This window comes from Lathamus discolor, chromosome 3 (genome assembly GCF_037157495.1).
Source record: "Lathamus discolor isolate bLatDis1 chromosome 3, bLatDis1.hap1, whole genome shotgun sequence".
Taxonomy (NCBI): Eukaryota; Metazoa; Chordata; class Aves; order Psittaciformes; family Psittacidae; genus Lathamus; species Lathamus discolor.
Genome location: NC_088886.1, coordinates 147,312,342 through 147,326,522, shown reverse-complemented (window position 1 = coordinate 147,326,522; position 14,181 = coordinate 147,312,342). Strand labels below are relative to the sequence as shown.

General features: G+C 42.9%; 1 protein-coding gene across 6 annotated transcripts in view; it reads right to left on the bottom strand.

Moving 5' to 3' along the window:
• The window catches only part of TACC2 (transforming acidic coiled-coil containing protein 2), a 150,102-nt gene extending 136,302 nt beyond the window's left edge, over nt 1-13,800 (bottom strand). For 5 of the 6 annotated variants that reach the window (XM_065672408.1, XM_065672411.1, XM_065672412.1 and 2 more), the window contains exons 1-2: nt 13,710-13,800; nt 792-915 (exon numbers count right to left, since the gene is read on the bottom strand). The gene's annotated coding sequence lies outside the window, so the exon portion shown is untranslated. The remainder of the gene's footprint in view (nt 1-791; nt 916-13,709) is intronic. The other variant, XM_065672413.1, reaches the window with a different exon arrangement.
• Between the last annotated feature and the right edge of the window lie 381 nt (nt 13,801-14,181).

The following is a 14,181-nucleotide window of genomic DNA, read 5'->3' as shown; positions in this document are numbered from 1 at the left end:
GGCTGAAGTTTATCAAATCAAAGTTTTAGTATGCTTCTGCCTCAGAAAACAGAATAGGGCCATTGCAAAATGCGTTGCCTATAGACAACATATTATGCAATGGTTTTGTGTAGGCTCTCTGCTATGAGTTTAAGAACACAGGTCCTGTGGGAGCTCAGGAAAACACAAACCTGGTAATATATGCACACTTCTGCTAGCCGCATGATTTCCTCCTAAACAGAAACTGAACTTATACTTGGTGCTATTCCATTTCTAAAGGTAAGGGCAAAGCATGCCTCAAAGTGAAAGCGAAGAAGCTGCCTCGCAAAACAGCTGTCTGGAACAAATACTGGGGAAAATGACCTTTTGGTACAGGATTTCTGATGTTGTATTTCTATCAACAGGGGCAAAGGAGAACCCCTCTGGTTGTCTAAAACTGTGTGAGGTTTGCAAAGACAACCACTACACTGCTGCCAGAACCATGAGTCATGTGAAATGAGGGGAGCAACAGACATGCTAACAGACAAGAACCACACTGGACCTATAAGAACTCCGTCTGAACAACACTGGCACTGTATCTTTGGGTCGGTTTCCTGGCCCACTCTTGTGTATCATAGGATACACTCAGGTCCTGTCCCAAGTATCCCAAGTAGCATCTATGCACTGCAAGTTGTTCCAACCCATGCAAATGATGCTCTTCTGCTAAGTCAGACCAGTTTGTGTAAGCCAATGCGAGAGCATTCCTCATCCTCTTTGTCTTGTTTAATTCTCTTTGATTTTGTGATAGAAGTGGTGGGAGAAGGACTACTCACATGGGCTGCTTTACTGTTATTTGCTGGAATTCCCTGTGGCTCCTTATCCACTCTTCGTGCTCATCCAGGAGAGACAGTCTTCTCTTGATCAGAAGAGGATCTAACCCAGGAGGACTGGAAGACTCTAATTAGGGGAAAAAACAGCTCAGACTTAAAGGTAAGCCCTGTAGCAGGTTAAGGAGTTAGGCATTCCAGTAAGATCTGAATGACCTGTTATGAGTTTAAGCCTAGTATATAGAGTATTTGCTATACTTACCAATCACACACTACTCAGCCACGTTAGCTTCTCATACACTGAATACATGCTACCTTAGGTATTTATATGAGACAGTTTAGTTTGAGCTCCTTTTATTTTATGGTGTAAAGACTGCCAAAAAAAGACAAAATGTTTTTATGTTCCTTACTTTCACATGATTGATAGTGCACATAAAGCATTGCAAAGCTCTGCTGGAGCACTGAGCACACCATTACATACCAGCTATTCTTGTGGGGGGCATTAAGAGTTTCACTCTTCTGTGATCTTGATGGAACTACTGCAAAATCATTCTTAGTTTCTGTGTATTAGAACAGTACCATATTCTCACAGACTGGTCTGGGTTGGAAGGGACATTAAAGCTCATCTAATTCCGACCCCCAGCCACGGGCAGGGACCCCTTCCACTGGAGCAGCTTGCTCCAAGCCCCTGTGTCCAACCTGGCCTTGAGCACTGCCAGGGATGGGGCAGCCACAGCTTCTCTGGGCACCCTGTGCCAGCGCCTCAGCACCCTCACAGGGAAGAGCTTCTGCCTAAGAGCTCACCTCAATCATCTCCCCTGTTTCAGTTTAAAGCCATTACCAGTATCATAAAGATCTTCAAGAATGACTGACCTATGACCTTCAGCCCTTGTCTTCTCACAGATAATAAAGAGCAAATATCATGATCTGGGAGGGAAAACATAAACCGATAATGACAATTAGTAAAGATGTGATGAATTAAAAGTGCACAACTCAGTGGGAAAGATGTCACTTGGCAACATCTGCAGCTGGATCTGCTGTGAAATCGTGATGTTGCCTGGCAACAAAAAGCTGAGCTGGCCTTTTGTGAGAGCTGTGGAATGGTATTTCACTGCCCTGCCCCCAGGATAACCCGAAATTGCCTATTGGGGTTGCACCACTGAATACAGAGTAGGACTGAGGATTTAAAAGACAGCAAATGAGGCAGCTTCCTAAGAGCTCAGCTCAGTCTCCCCTCAGGCAGGTTAAAGCCATTCCCCTTGGCCTGTCCCTACAGGCCCTTGTCCCAAGCCCCTCTTCAGGTTTCCTGCAGCCCCTTTAGGCACTGGAGCTGCTCTAAGGTCTCCCCTTCAGGAGCCTTCTCTTCTCCAGGCAGAGCTGCTCCAGCCCTCGCAGCATCTCCATGGCCTCCTCTGGCCTCGCTCCAGCAGCTCCACATCCTTTCTGCTCTCACCTAAATACGATGATCCAAAAGTATTTTGTCTTTTGATGGGGTTCAACCTCCTCACATAGCTAAGGAATATGGAAAAGTTTTGCTCATGTTCATGGTAATGAGGTACTTGGATATGGTAATGGTAACAGTAATAGGAAGATGGGATCAACCTCTTACACATAGTACCCTTTGGAGTGATTTTAGAAAGCAGTGACAGACATCAAGTGCCTGCAAGACTTTACCTCTTGTTTTGGTCTGTGTACATAGTTCGTCTTCCATCCTTCAGCTATTTTAGTCATTCACAGCATAAAAGTTGTAGAAGAAGATTCATATTTCTTCGGAGATTAACTGATATACCCAAGGTAAAAAAACCCCAAACGACCAAGTGGCAGTGCTAGGATGTCAGCACTGGCTTCCTCAGCACGCTCCAGTTGCCAGCCTATGCTGGAATTTGAGCTATGACATTCAAACCTCCATCAGCAGGTGCATTTCGTAAAGCAACACGGGGGTGCAAGTTAATTTTATGTCACATTCTATCTAGGAACATGTTCCCAGCTGAAAAAAATAGAAGTCTGTGATTTCAGCTTTTAACAGAGCTTCCGTAATACTATATAGGGAATAAAAGTGATTCTGGATGGTTTAGGTGTGGTTGTGTTACCTGAAAGAGACATGTAGTGGCACACGGGACACCCTGGCGTATCCTGCTTAATCCCAGAGCTGCCTCTCTGGAAGACATGGGTCTCAGGTCACTCTTGTGTTTCATCTGTCAGACCCATTAGGATGTCATGGCGATATCAGGGTGTCTAAAACGGTGCTCAGTGCCTCTGTGGATCTGAACGATCTTTTCCTCCTGCACTGAGCATTAAATGTTTCGAGCACATATATATTCCCTTTCCTTTGCACCGATTGCAGATGTCAAAGGAGTGCAGAAGATCTAGTCTTTACAAGTGATGCCAAAGTATTTCATAAAACATACATGATCCAAGAAATAAAATGCACGTATTGGGAGCATTTCCCTTTCCAAACTCCACCGATACCAGCAGTTTTTCACCAGATTCCATATGCAGCACTTAAGTCAGTGGGAAGGCTGTTGCTCCAGGTGGAACACAAACCTCAGTGCAGTGGCACTGACTCTCTGTCCACATGCAGTATATGGATAAAGGCTTGGAAATTCAATTCCTAACACCACAACCAGCTAGCAGGGCTCGGGAACTGTGGGATAGGCTGACCTATGCCCATCAATCTGTGCCTAGCATTGGGCAGGACTGTAAATGGTTTCCTTGATATTACTGCCTGCCTTTTATAAGCAGCTGATTGTGATTTATGAACAGCATCGCCCCCTTACTTGCATTACCACATATATCTGACTGTGTAATTCAGGTTCAGAGCCAATTTGGCAGAGTGCATGTGTGTTTTGACACTAAATGCACACAGTGATTCACTCAAAGTGAAGGATCCCCATGCCTAAAAGTCAGAGCAGAGGCAGGAAGAACATTCCTGACTTGGGGCAAAGTGTTGGAAGCAGTGGTGAGAGGGCTGAGGTGAAGGGTGGATTTCAGAACCTGCCAGCTCTCTGTTCCCTGCTGTGGTGCTCAGTCACAGCACTGGGGATGGGGGGACATGACTCAGAGAGACAAAAACCCATTGTGTCGAGGCAGAAAAGGAAACAGAAGCAAGGTGGAGACCAGTCGATTTAACACGTCTCTAGAGGCATATAAAGCACAGGAAGAATACATCATGGAGTGAATTCTTGCCTCTTTTCAGGTCCTTCCTCCTTCAAACTGTTTTTCTTGCTTTTCCCTCTGTAGACTTCACCTCTCCTGTCCACACATTTCCAGCCTGGTTTGTGTTGGAAGGGGCATTAAAGCTCATCCAGCTCCAACCCCTGCCACGGGCAGGGACCCCTTCCACTGGAGCAGCTTGCTCCAAGCCCCTGTGTCCAACCTGGCCTTGAGCACTGCCAGGGATGGGGCAGCCACAGCTTCTCTGGGCACCCTGTGCCAGCGCCTCAGCACCCTCACAGGGAAGAGCTTCTGCCTAAGAGCTCATCTCAGTCTCCCCTCGGGCAGGTTCAAGCCATTCCCCTTGGCCTGTCCCTACAGGCCCTTGTCCCAAGCCCCTCTCCAGGTTTCCTGCAGCCCCTTCAGGCACTGGAGCTGCTCTCAGGTCTCCCCTTCAGGACCCTTCTCTTCTCCAGGCTGCCCCAGCCCAGCTCTCTCAGCCTGGCTCCAGAGCAGAGCTGCTCCAGCCCTCGCAGCATCTCCGTGGCCTCCTCTGGCCTCGCTCCAGCAGCTCCACGTCCCTCTTGTGCTGCTGCCCCAGAGCTGGATCAGGACTGCAGGGGGGTCTCCTCAGAGCACAGCAGAAGGGAAGAATCCCCCCCCTTGATTGCTGCTCACGCTCTGGGGATGCAGCCCAGCACATGACTGGCATAAGTTTTTCTCCTCCCTTCGGACAAGGGACCCAGTTGAAATACAAGGGAGAGCGAAGAGCGGCCATAAGGTCTGGTTTCTGAGAACGGCAGAGGCATAAAGCCGCTCAGAAAGGAGCAGACTCCTTCCTGCTTGTTCTCCTGGAGCTGTGGAGCCTGAACCAGCTGTCAGCAACTGTCTCTCCCTAATTGCCTTGGCAGCAGTATTTAATCTCCCGGTTGCCTGGCCCGAGGTGTGTGTTGACATGGCGGAGTCGGCAGGGTGCAGCTGCTTTCTGTGCCCTGCTAACACACTCCTCATGCCCACACAAATGTCACAGGAGAGGAGGGCTCATTCCTGAGCTTCTGGACAGGCTCCATCACTCAGGGACATTCCCTTGGCTGAGGGGAGGACGCTTATTGATCTTTTGTGCTGGTTCAACACGTGTACATAATCACGTATACACACACTCGCATACATACACACATATATATATTCTGTATATAGAAATGCACATATCCTATACATATATCCCTCATCCTCAGCTTGAGACCACTTGGCCTGAAGCTGGTTTTCATAATTTCATGATATTTTTGGTTCACCAGGTGAGAATAAATTAGGTTCTAAATCCAGCTACGGAATATTTAGCAGTGAACAATATTCACTGTGTTTTATTAGCAGGTGATACAGGGTTAATGAAATGTACAATGTGTATCAAAATCACTTTGTAAATCGATACAAAGAACATGGATAGCTCTGTCATAAATAATACAGTAAAAGAATTTACTTACTTTATAGAAAAGGAGGGATTGATACAGGGTTAATGAAATGTACAAAGGAAAAATACAGGGGATTCTATGAGAGAGTTAGAAGAATCCCTTGCTTAAACAAAAGTATTGTCTGCTGTAAACACCTACCCTGCTTACCAAGCAAACAAGGCACAGACTACTGATAAGGGGAGGAGACAGAGGCCTGATTCTACTGATAAGCAACTATTGACAAGGAAATGCGGATGTCTGGGTCTATTGATAAGGGGGAGAAGCTGATGATTTATGGATGAGGTACCGACTAAACCCTAAAGCCATTCGTGAAGATTAAAAGGTGAAAAGTTTAAGAACAGGAAGACTCATTTACTTCATCTTGAGGACCCCTGCCCACAGGAGGAAGACTCATTTACTTCACCTTGAGCCCCCTGCCCATGACCAGAGGGGGCACTGCGCAGGCGCAAAGGACCTTCTAGCTCATTACAATACGAAGTGGCGACAGATACTAAATATGTGTAGGCGTATCAGTAATCTAATGCATATGTATGCCTTAAGGGAATAAATGTAAAGGAAAAACGACCTTGGGTGTGCATGCTTTGGAGGAACGATCCCCATGCACCTCAGCGCTGAATAAAGCATACCTACTTTACAACTTTAACGAGTTGTGGAGTCAACCCGCGTATCATAGGGAGGGCAGGATGTGCAAATAAGTCTCTCAGGAGACTTGCACCTCAAGACAACTTAGTAGTCAGACCAGGGTTGGGTTTAAACTCTAGTCCAAGCAAACAGACTAGACCTTTGCAGGACTGACTATGGGAACCGAGACACTGGCCTCTGAAATGATATTGTAGTGAAGATAGTGTTCATAAAGCCATGAATCCTTGTTTTCGGCAATCCATGCTGAAGTTGGCTGACGAAAACACCTACTTTGAAATGAAACTTGCCCAGTTTCTTCAATTTCTGCGCCTTGAAAATCCCATTAAGCAAGCACAACACTTACGATATGTGCTGTAAGCAGTTAGATAGGATTCGTTCTCCAAGTTCCTCACTTATTCACAACGCAGGATAACACTGCAGACATCCTACAGAAGTAGGAATTGAGGCTCAGGGGGGTTGAGTGATTAGGTCATTAATATATTGTGTAATCCTGGACTAAGCAGGAACCTAGAGCTAGTGTTCAGCCCTCAGAATATCAGTACAGAATGAAAATGGTTACTGCTTTAATGTGGCATTGCTGTTCTAAAAGAACAGGTTATATGTTGCATGGAACATGTACTGGATGAGGGACTTTTCTCAAGGAAGTTACCCTGATTTAGCCCTGCACAGAAAAGACCCGCTCACATTTTAAGGCTAATCAGAACTGTAATACTACTTCCTTAGGCTGATTTGGAAGGGCCAGCCAACAACAATTTTGTGCTTAGTAAAATCACAGCTGTATCATTAAAGACATCATAAAGGAGGAAAGAAAACCAGTAATGCTAAAATCATTTTTGTGTTTGTTTTCAAAAGATAACAACTGCATAGTAACAAGAATGCTTCCTTACTGAGATTACCATTATTCCAATGTTGAAATTGAATGTAATAAATGAATGTTTAAGATGAATGTAAGTTACAAACCCATTTTCCCCTTGACTCCTTTCATTCAACTAAGCAGGAATGAAAAACAAGGTTGAGAAGTCACTTAAAGACAGTCCTTAAGGTTTTGATGACGATCTAGTGACAATGAATGGTGCCTAAACCGCATTATCCTAGTTTAAATTGGAGCTTTTGATGTTTGCCTTTGTGCTGGTGGCTTTTTTAAAGATGATCTAATGCCGTGTTGGTGGGAAGTGATCCATGTAGGTGGAGATGCAGTTAAATAAGCTGCTCACTGTTGTTACAGATGGCACAAGTCTTCATCCTTTTGACAGCCATAAACTCAAACATCTTCACCTAATGACAGATTTAAACTCATGTAACATGGTTCCTTGTCTGGCTGGGTCTACACTATTTATATGTGTGTTACCACTGCCAGTAATATAAACAATATCCAGTTTCAGAAGCTCACTCTTAATTTACAGGTGATGTTTTCCATTGGCATTTCTTCACCATTAGGGAATACTTTAGTCACAGGCTTTGCAGTACTTTAACTCAATCTCAGTTTTCATTTGGGGAAGGTTCTCAGGTTCTCACAAATACATCTTACAAAATGAATGTTTCTAGGCATAACTAGACACTATGTTGACATTTTAAAGCAAGGATTATGACACTGAATGAAAATTTGGGAAGGAAACCTTCAGAAATCATCTACAAATGGCTGTAATGCTGATTTCCTGAGTTTGCTAACAGCCTGGTTCTTAAAGATGGGAATTTCCCCTTTCATCTCAGGAAGATTTTAACATCTTAACATTTTAACTCAGAGTATCGACTCTAGTTATTTTGGTTTGGTCATTACAATAGATGGAACTTGACAGATGAACAGATGAAATCTGATTTTGCAGTTCGTTTCTATTGATCTACTATTTATCTACTGTCATTGAGCTGTATTTTTCCCCCCTAAGAAAATAACAAAAAGCAATAAAATGAATGGAAATAAGCACCATTGCCTTAATTCTTCTCCAGCTGCACCTGTGCCTATAACCTTAGCACACAGCGCTACCACTGTAATCCAGTGACTGGGTTCGTATTTGGATGTGGACTCAGAAGTGAAAATGGTAATTCACTGGGGCACAAAATCCCATGAATCAGCACCGGTATCTTCAGTGATGGCACGAGACCAGAGCAATGTGAAATCAGCACTTGAGTAGTTTAGCTTGACAGATTTTTGTTGAGATTTTAGCTTCGAGATGGAAATATGAAGTGTTTATGCAAGGCTTATGACTGTTACATGTTTATGCAAGCCTTGAGACTGTTTCTTTTGGATACTAAAGAGCCACGTGCCTTTTTGCATTGCACGTCCTTGACTTGCTGACAAAAATGCCTTTTCTTGTTAGAGCAAGAGCTAATGCTCAAAATAGTGCCTAGGCTGATGATATATGCAGGTTCACAGGTGGAACTTTTGTCTCACAATTGTTTTTAACGCATCACAAAACACTTTGACATATTAGTAAATGGAAAAATAGAGAACTTCTACTCTTCACACAAAACCATGACAGAATGTAGGGATCATCAGTTCCCAAAAAGTGGATGCCAACCATATTTCAAGTCAGTGGAATGAGCACAAACTGTCCAGTTTGAATTTAATGTATGACTGGCGTACATACAGTCCTGCCTTCTGTTATGAGAGGGCTGAACTCAATCAAGTTTGGCATCTTCTTGTATCTAGATGTGATCCTTTTTTCTTGTATGAGGAAACTCTTACATGGGAAAGTCCTGCACAGCTAGAAGGGAGTAAAATTCTTCTCTAAATTGTGGCAGCCTATAGGTCGAATGAAACCTTTTTAAACTTCAGATGTAAGAATACAACTTGCCATAGAAAGATACAATGAGACTTTAGGGTATGTTAATGCAAAAAGCTTCGTAACTGCAATTTCCAAAACTCTTGACATCTTTTTACCACTAGAAATGGTTTAATAGTGCATGGTTCCAATACTGGTTTGGGGTTGGTAAATCTTCATGCAGGGACTAAATACTGCGTGTATGACAATGAAGAAATGTTAAGGCTTGTTTATTAGAATGCAAGAATATCACCCTGCTCAATGCTCCAGACACACATCACCTTGTGATAGGAACATTGCAATGATTTAAGATTGCACGAGAGAAACTCAATAAAAACCCTCAACACTTTATGTAGACCATGAATTTAAACCTCCTGCCCCATTGCATCATGCAGATGCTTTCATATGGATCCAATAAAACTGTGCAATGCTCCAGATTTGTGGGTAAAATCAGCTCTTTCTCATAAAGAAAGTGGTTAAGTATAATTTTCAGTTTACAGTTGGAAGTGGCATGGAAACTGTGAGTAATAGACAATGCAACAAGTAGGCATGCAACTTATTCCAATAGTTAGTAATAATTACTGTTGTTTCAATTGTATCAATATGCTGTGTGCATAACACACCCACATGTAAAGACATATAAACCAAAACCTTTATAGTCCAATCACAAGCTTTCTTGTGAGGATGGAAAATAGGGCAACAGCTCACATTATAGGAGGCTAATAGTACCAGAAGTGAAAGACAGCTATGTGTAATACATCACACGTGTATCCCCCCAAAGGGTTGAATAATTCAGTCTAACCACGCTAAACCGAAATAGAGCACATTAAAACCTAGGCATGTCCAGTCCAAACGTGCAGATTTTATTAAGCTGTGCTGTAAAAACTGGGGATTAGATAATCATGAACTGCTTTTTTGTACTTCCCTCCTTCCCTTACTTCAGCAATCTTTGTGTTTCTGGCTTCAAGCAGTAGCTGCTCATAACATCAGTTTGTTAAGATCAAAAGTTGTTTGCGCTCCCCAAGATCTAGACACATCCTCTCTGCGTCATTTGGAAGGTGACTGAAAACCCGACCCTGAACCTTGAGCACATGGAAACGGGGCTGTTTGGCTGACAATTCATAGAATGACAGAAAATAGGGCTCAGGGAATATCCCTCCTCTATTTTACTGTGTACCTCCCCAGATTAACTCTATTTTTATAGGTCTGCTGGAAGAAGCATGCTTTGGGAATGGTAGAAAATGTTCTGAAAACGTATTTCCCAAAGAATTCCTTTGAAAATATATGCCATTTAGGCTGACTTGATCAATTCCTCAGTCATACCTATCCCGCAGAAACAGCTAGAGTGCTGGCTTACTGATAACGTTTCCTGTTTTCTTTCATTGTCTCTAAGGAGATTATCTCGTGGCCCTGCTTTTTCACTTACAATTACACTGGTCCTGTTCCCTTCTGAAATATTTCTGTTACAAATACGGCAACTGTTGGTATACAAAACCAATATTAGCATGCCATCTATCACATCCTGTTTGACAGCAAGAAGTGTTTATACACCCAATCAGTTTGCCATGAACGAGCAAATCTTTTCTGATTACTTAGATTCAGCAAAGCAGATTTCATCTAACAAAAGAAATAATTCTTACCTTTGATTTATGCACAGTCCTATCACAGTCCCATATAATCCTCCTCAGCCCACAACAGTTTACCCATGAAGCCAATGAACATACCCTAATCCATTTGCGAGGACTCAGAGCTGGCTGAGTCTTGGGTCTGACCAAGAACCAAGAGTTCTAGCTGGATCATATGCTGGCTGTGAAACCAGAGATGGAAATGAGTCTGTCAAGTCCTAACTAGCATTTTATGACAAATTTAATTCGGCAAGAATATATTGTTCAGTATGCCGTCAGGCTTGCCCGGGCTTGTATATTGTGTATGCATCTTGACCAACTGATACATTTTCATAGTATGCTGCATTCAAGAGCTTCTAATGAAAGCATATAAAAATTAAAGCAAACTTTGTCTCATCGTGTGATTTTTAGAAGCCGCTACTTAAAAAGGATTATGTCAAGAAAAACCAAAGCTATAACCTATGATGGCTCTACTTTTATACTGGCTGTCAGCAGTATATAAACCATTAATTTCTGCAACTGAATGTAGAAACTAACTGTATTTAAGCTCTTTTTTGAGCTTTAAGCCTAGATCATACATGTAGGGTAAAATTGTACTCTTTTCAGACTTGTTATGGACTTAAGGGGCTTCTATAAGTGTTGTTCCACTGGCATCAGAAAACATAAAAGCTGATCTGAATGTTTTTTGTAGCCTGAATGAAAGCCCACCTCCGCCAGAATGAAAGTCCATCAAAGGGCAGTGGTTGGTATGAAAGCTTGGTTTGACTTCCCTCACTGAAAGAAGCAGCACAGCACTCATTAAAAGCTGCCCAGTGTTGCAGGTTAATCATTCTCTGATGCTGCCATTCTCTAACACTGCCATAAAAGATGACTGATATAAGAGAACCTTAAAGGAAGCTTCAGGTGGTAGGAATACCCTCAATATTCTTCAAAAACATCTTCTCCCATCCAGCGGAATGGAAGTTGGCAATGGAGACAGGGACCCCAGCACAGCCTGCAGGAGACTGACAACCTGAACCTTCACAGAGATGTTCCCCCTCATCCCCTTTCCACTGCCTACTCTGCAAGCTCTCCAAACCATTGCTTCCGTTTCTATTTCTATCCTGCTTGGTTTGTATCAAGTCCTGCAAAAGAACTATTAAGCTATCTCCAGTGTAAATTATATTTTGTATAAGGGGGAAACAGTCTGCAGACATACCTACCTGCGAGTATGATTTATACCATCGGAACCAGAGGCTCTTTGACCGGTTTTGAGCAGTTGTCCTTTCTGATGAGCTCCACAGAGCAGTGCCCATGGGACAGTGCAAGCACATCCAGTCACTGACAACTTGCTTTACTGATAAAATAACCAAGCTATAGTATGACTTAAATCAGCTTAGATCAGCTTTTTCCTAGGCTAGGTCGCTTTCCAAGCTTGCCCTGGAATTGTCAAAATGCTTGATGAAGAATACTAACTAGGTATTTCTGGACCATGTGCCAGCTGGTTACTGGACTCCTTAGGCCAGGGTACCCAAGCCTGACACTGTCAGATCTCTGTTTTAAAGATGGAAAAAAGCATGAATGTAAATGCTGAGGCAGATGTAGATGTAGATGGCAGCTTACTAAAAACCAAGCCAGTGAGGATTAGACCTTCTATTCACAGGCCCAATAGACTTTTCTGGCCAACTACCAGCCCTTCTTTTCTCCTTTCCAAAATCCCTTTAAAATAAAGCTTATGGATATATGTATTAGGATCTACTGAATTAATCTTTGAATCTATAATTAAAAAGGTTTGACATGAAAGGATGGAAACTTTTTTCTTAACTCCTACATGTACAGCAGGTTCCTAACACATCTTTTGGGCTGTGTAAAGGGAAAAAGGTTCACTCCCAGGTAATTAGCAGCTTGATCCTGAATAGCTGAATCATGAGAAACAAATTAAAGCTATAAGTATTCTATTCTGGGATACGATCAGATACTGTAGGAAATACCAACTCTACAAAAGAGGAGCATGTCTGCCATTGTCACCCGGTGTCTGTCAATATGATTGTTAGATAAACCTATCTTTTTAAAGGCAGGTATTTGAAAAATAGTTTCCAAAACATTCCAAACCATTGTGGTAACATAAGCCCTGTTCATTAAAAATGTTAACTGAAGTGGCCATGGGCTTGCATGTTGACAGCACATTTCAATATAATGTCATCCATGCTCAAAATAACATAATCAAATTCATGTTAATCTCAAACTAGTGAAGCAGTATTTTAATCTGATTAGTTCATCTAGTGTGAAAGGCAAGAAGTGACTTCAACCACCTGAGGATCTATAAAAGGTTTGGGTCAGCAGAGCCAATATTTATAGAATCCCAGACTGTTTGTGTTGGAAGGGACCTTAAAGCTCCTCCAGTTCCAACCCCTGCCACAGGCAGGGACCCCTTCCACTGGAGCAGCTTGCTCCAAGCCCCTGTGTCCAACCTGGCCTTGAGCACTGCCAGGGATGGGGCAGCCACAGCTTCTCTGGGCACCCTGTGCCAGCGCCTCAGCACCCTCACAGGGAAGAGCTTCTGCCTAAGAGCTCAGCTCAGTCTCCCCTCGGGCAGGTTAAAGCCATTCCCCTTGGCCTGTCCCTACAGGCCCTTGTAAAATGTCCATCTCTAGAATTCTTGTCCTGGAAGCTGCTCCAAGTTCTGTTCAGTGTTGTGCTTTACAGCCCGAAGCAAACTTTACTATGCATGAAAGGACAAAAGCATTATAGTCAATTCTCAAACATCTGCATAAGCTTTCTAGTGTCTAGCCAGCTAATTTTATCTCTGAAATTCTGCATGAGAAAAACACATTCTTCTCGTTACATGGCAACTTGAAATCAACAAGCAATCCTTTCTGAAACAAAGCCTCAGAACTATCTCTGCAAGAAGAACAGCAGTGGAAAAGAGACGTCTTAAAAAACTCCAGCATTTCCAAATAGCTAATACAGTCTGTAATGTTGTAACTTGTTTTCAAAACAGTTATTTTAGGACACGCACACTTAAGGATCAGTCTCTTGGTCTTAGAAAGATCTGGACTAAGTAGACATCAACCTGTAGACTACTGTATAGGTTATGCGGATTGTAAAACAAGCTAGACAAGAGATCAGGAAACTATAGAACCTCAAAGGAACCATTGTTTTTTTCTGGTAGGGAGAAAAGTTCCCTTTTACTTGTAAGACATTCCCTTTGCCTTTCTGTAATGTCTAAACACGATTAGTAAGCTGGTTTGAGTCTAGGCATTTTTAAATGTAAAGAACTAATAAAAAATTACTTACCCAGTTTTCCTCTAGACTAAAACTGAAAATGTACCACTTTGTCCCTGATTTTATAACCTTCTGCACTCCTTCACTCCTAGCTGGTGTATGGATCCCCTTTCTCCCTGGATCACATGAAAGTGTTCTATTAATGTGAATTGGCTTATGCTTGAGAACACTATGCTGGACAGCTATGAAGTGTAAGGAATCTGAGCCAGGGAGCTGTAGGGCTATGACACATCAGTTCTTCACAGGAATTCTCAGTTGCTGGATGAGAACAACATGAGATAGGTCCTGTACACTGAGTGCAGACTGTTGTTGTTGTTAGCACACTGTTTGCTTAAGGCAGTGAGGCAAGTTCCATGATGCACAAATGTAACTGGGATTTTGCCCTCTGGGTTTTCATTCCAGCACTCTAACTCCTAAGTATCGGGCTGTCCCTCTCACCTGAATAACTTAGTCAGCAAAGTTTGGGAGAATTAATCGGTTTACA